At 56.8% G+C, this 4,896-nt stretch overlaps 1 protein-coding gene across 1 annotated transcript in view; it reads left to right on the top strand.

The window, feature by feature from the left end:
* The window catches only part of ZMAT4 (zinc finger matrin-type 4), a 103,774-nt gene that overhangs the window by 11,637 nt on the left and 87,241 nt on the right, over positions 1–4,896 (top strand). The gene's annotated exons all lie outside the window — the stretch shown is intronic.

Consider the following 4,896-nt stretch of genomic DNA (forward strand, 5'->3'; position numbering starts at 1 on the left):
CTGGCTGCGGGCGGCCAGGGGACGCCTGTGGTGCCATCGCCCCCCGAGAGCCCCTGGAGAGCGGGGTCACCCCCGGAGGCCTCCTCCAGCCCCATTTTTTCTGAGTGTTGATGAAAATGGAGCGCTGGGTCCCAAAGGCTCCTCGCAAAGGTTTGTGGCCGGTCTGCAGTTTTAAAAAGCCGCAGTCGGGTTCCTCGGTTGCATTCAAATAAACCAACCCGAGGAAGCTGGCCCAGCTTGCAGCCGTTGGCCAGGCAGCAAAAGGAGACGGAATTTATAAGGGACTGCTGCCCAGTGAATTATTCATTCGGCTCTTCCTGGGGCCGCTGTGAGAGCTGTCGATGAGGTTCCCAGCAGACAGCATCCAAACCAGTTCAGAGCTCTGGGAGTGTGGCTGCGCCTTAATGCAACCCATGTTTAGTGAGATATTTTCCAATTAAAGGGAGAAGCATGCAGGTTTTGCCAAAGCAATCTGCAGGCTCCTTCCCACAGTAATTACAGTGTTAGCGGAACTTTTATGTTGCGCCCAGGGTAATTGCAGATACAACCTACCCCCTAACAACAGAACCTCTCGGTGTTTTTATTGGGTTATTAATTGCAGAATGTGAAAGGTGCAGTGGACATGCACATATGGACTCGGAACATGGTCCGGTAATGAGCTTCATTGCGTTAGCAAGAGACCGCAGGGCTGCGCGTACACCTTAGCACAGGGGTGCGGTGGACAGGGAACCCAACGGGCCACAAATAAATCAGAGCTGAGCGACTTCCCACTTCGTCTGTGAAAGGCAACGGTGAGAAGTGATGTAATTCCGTGCGTGCCGATGCGCGATTGCGCCGAGGGCAGCCCTTAGCAGGGGAGAACGAACAAGTCCTTAAGCACGAGGTGAGTGATAGGCTATGCAAGACCTGAATTCTAAAAATATTTATGTTACAAAAATATAGCAGGGAAAATCTGCCAACATTTACGGCTCAAAGCGGGCCTGTTGCTGATCAGCTATGAGCCAAGCCTTGGGGTTTAAGAGAACAGAAATATTTAGGACATCTTTAAATAGATATAGACTATAGACTGGATCTAAGGAAGAAATTCTTTGCAGTGAGGGTGGTGAAACCCTGGCAGGGGTTGCCCAGAGAGGGGGTGGAGGCCCCATCCCTGGGACCATTCGAGGCCAGGTTGGATGGGGCTGTGAGCAACCTGATGTGGTTCAAGGTGTCCCTGCTCCTGCAGGGGGGTTGGGCTGGGGGACCTCTGGGGGTCCCTTCCCACCCAAACCATTCCATGATTCCATGATCTCTAATGCTGCGTCGTAACCATGGCCAGGTACGGAGCGCAGCTGCGTTGCCCGATTCGGGTACCCAGCAGCGTGAGCCAGTCCGCGGCGCGCCGGCTCTAACGAACGTCAGGAACCATCCATGAAACCCAATTACGTTTCTGTGCAGCGGCGCCTGCAGCTGCCAGGGGAGGGTTGGCCTTTTCTCACCCAAACCGCACCGTTACGTGGCTGCAGGCCGTTCGATTTCTGTCCCTTTGACCACAAAACCGCGCACCCCGGCTGCCGTCCACGCGGCGAGGGGGAGGAGGAGCTGCTGCCGCTGCGGGCGCCCGGTGCAAGAGGCTCAGAGCGGCGTTCGGTACCCAACCTTCCGGTGAGGGCGCGGGTGGTGTTTGGGGTGCCCGAGGACGCCGCGCTCCCCAGCGCCCGTTACCCTTCGCAAGAAGTACGAGGCTCACGCAATTAGTCTTGCGCTGGATTAATGACTCTGTTGTCGGGCTGTTCGTTATTGTCTTAATTTTTTTGTGGGAGAGGAGAAAAGCCTCGTGTCTCTGGCGCGCTGAGGGATCGCTGACTTTTCAATTTCTGCTCAGCATTTCAGCTGAAAGTAATTTGGGCAGGCTGCAGGCGCTGTCAGGGCCCCTCTGACATTAGGAGTCGTATCCCCAGGTCCCAGGGTTGGTGACTCCGTTTCAATCGGCCTTCTCTCACTGCGTTTAATAGACAGGACCCCGGTGATGATCAGGACGGACGCGGTGGGACGTGCTGAGGTGCCATGGAACGCGTTTTTGGGGGTGGCAGAAGAGCCTTCAAATTCTTCCTAGCCCCGTTCATACTGTAAGACAGGAAATTTCTTTGTCCAGCATCATCTTCCTGAAAAAAGAAAGGGGTCGTGATGGGGACAGGGGGTTGAGGGAGGACGGGATGTCCGCCGTCTGCAGGGAAACCTTGGTTTTTATCGCTTTGGGCGCAAAATTTACAGCGTGCTGTAACCTAAATCTTCAGCGATTGCACTGGGAATGCCTGGCTTTAGAGCCGGCGTTTTTCCCCGTGTTTCACACCCGACCAGAGCTCTTCAAACAGGTCGGGTGCTGGTTTCAGTGAACGACACGCGGGGTGGCAGAGCGGAGGCGGGGACGAGCCGAGCGCTGCGGTGGCTCTGGCGCCTGCTTACCTTGTCGTCACGTCCCTTACACCCCTTAGGGCTGGCTCACAAGCGGGTCCTAAGATCCTCTGGGAATTAAGGAGTGTTTCTGATTTAGCCGGCCGTGCGCTGGTGCGTGCTCTTGGCTCGTGCCGCAGGGCAAACAGGCTCCAGGGTGGAAGCGGTCTGAATTTCACACCAAGCGTTATGGAAAACGGCTCCTTGGCAGCAACGCCTTCTTGGTGCGCAGAAAATTAACTCAAATTTAAAAGATACTCTGCAGTGCCCTGAGTGCGATGGTTTACGTTGCTGTATTTCAAGGGTCTGTGTAAGCTCTTCTTCTTAGTAAAGCCTGGGAAGCGAAGACAGCAGATTTGTATCTGTGGAATAAAAATCCTCGCTTTCCCTGAGGATTGCTTAGGGAACATCCAGCCAAGACTGCAGCTGCCTGGCCCTGTGCGGGGATTATGCCTTTTAGCAGCTTGTTAACAGGCGTCTGAACAACCCGAGTTAATTCTGCTGGATGTACGAGACTTGCTTTGAAGTTTATGATACTACAAAAAGAAGCCCTTTGAGTGAGGCTGGCTCGGCACGGCTGCGGAGCGGGGGGAGGATGAGCACTGTCGGCGTCGGGAGATGGGCGCTTTCCTGAGGCCGTGGCACCGTGCTTCAGTTTACACGAGGCCATTTGCCCCCGGCGGGGCCGCATCTCCACAAAGGTTTGCGAGAAGGCATCGTCTGGAGAAGACTGCAAAAGCAGATGGTGGGAATATTCCTCACCCGTTAGCTGGCGTTGTGCAGCATGGGGTTAGGGAGTTGCTTGTGTGGGTTTTGTGGAAACTAAATCGAGACGTTGGTGCCTATTTCCTGCTGCTGCTTCAGACTGAGCTGGGCACGGGAGCAAGAGAAGGGGCGGGGAGCGATGGATGGGTGCATGCGTGGGTGTGGAGCATCCCTGGAGAGGGGTGAGTGCGTGTGGAGCATCCCTGGAGGTGGGTGGGTGTGCACCTGGGTGTGGAGCATCCCTGGAAAGGGGTGAGTGCATGCGGAGCATCCCTGGGCGTGGGTGTGCGCATGGGTGCGGAGCATCCCTGGGGGTGGGTGAGTGCATGCGGAGCATCCCTGGGGGTGAGTGAGTGCATGCGGAGCATCCCTGGGGGTGGGTGAGTGCATGCGGAGCATCCCTGGAGGGGGGTGGGTGCACGCGTGGGTGCAGAGCATCCCTGGAGAGCGGCGCCTGCCCCGTGCAGGCTGCGGTCTGGTCAAGCGCCGTGCCCTGGCTCGGGCTGGGCTCACGCTGCCGCCTTGCCCGGGCACCCTGGCAGACGAGCGGTGCTGTTTTACCAGCCGGCTGCACAATCCTGTCAGCGCGGTGTCATTTGGCGGGTGACAAAAGACGCCTGGATCAGGTTCCCCCCCAGCCCATCTGGTTACAGGTAAAACAGCCGCTGACAAATGAGAAGGCATAATTACCCTTCAGGGCCGGACCCAGCCTCGGCGCCGGGGCAGCTCGGGGAGGGGGGCAGGGGGGAGGAGGAGGGCAGGGAGGCGACGCTGCTGACGAAGGCCACGGTGCTGGGTAAGCGCTCAGTAACGCCGGAGCCCAGGCGTCTCCCGATGCTGCTGTCAGAGAGCAGCACTTCACGCCTGAAAAATGGCTGGGGTCGGGGGGCGAAGGCCTGGCGTGCTCTGTGCAGAGGCTGGGACTCTCAGACCCACCAGGAAATTCGGGGGACCCCTCTGCCGCAGGCGAGACCCACGCTGGTGGCCAAATCCCCGGCCGGGCGATGTGGGATAAGCCGCGCGGTGACCTGGGGACCAGTGTAAACGGGAGCCTGGGCTCCAAAGGAGGTGGCTGAGGGGTGTTTGAAGGGCGTTAATTGTTTTTTAATTTATTTTTTTTAACCGCAGTCTGTCTGTGAAAGTAGGTTGCAAAGGGAAAATGTCACCGAGGAGCAGAGCGGGTGGAGGAAGAGACCCTGGTGTGTAAACACCGAGGTGTAGCAGCTTTTCAAAGAGCTCTGCTGGAGGCTCTTCATGAGTTACCACCGCTGATGATCAATAGAGTCTGGGAAATTTTTACTCTGCTCTTAACTTTCAAGTGATTTCCCTTTGAAGACAAAATAGCTTGAGAGAGATGTGTTTAAAAGAAGTGCAAATTACACTCGGAACAGTGCTTCTCACCTCTCGAGATTCCTCCCCAAGGTTTAAGTTGATTTATAGTTAACAACAACAGAAAAAAGCGATGAAAAGCGGTCCTTTCTCTAATTGCGCTTATTTTGGGGGAGAAAATGACTCTCAGTGGTGGGTCGGGTGTGGACTGGGGTCGATGTGCTCTCCCCAGGATGGCAGAGCCCCTCTCCTGCCCTGGCAGGCTGGGGGGCATCTCCAGGGCTTTGCGGTGCCGCGGCGGTGCTGCTGGCTCAGCTCCCCCGGGTCCCCCGGTGCTCCGGCAGCGCCGCCGCGGCACCGCAAAGCCCT

Source organism: Egretta garzetta, unplaced genomic scaffold, assembly GCF_000687185.1.
Source record: "Egretta garzetta isolate BGI_Z169 unplaced genomic scaffold, ASM68718v1 scaffold481, whole genome shotgun sequence".
NCBI lineage: Eukaryota > Metazoa > Chordata > Aves > Pelecaniformes > Ardeidae > Egretta > Egretta garzetta.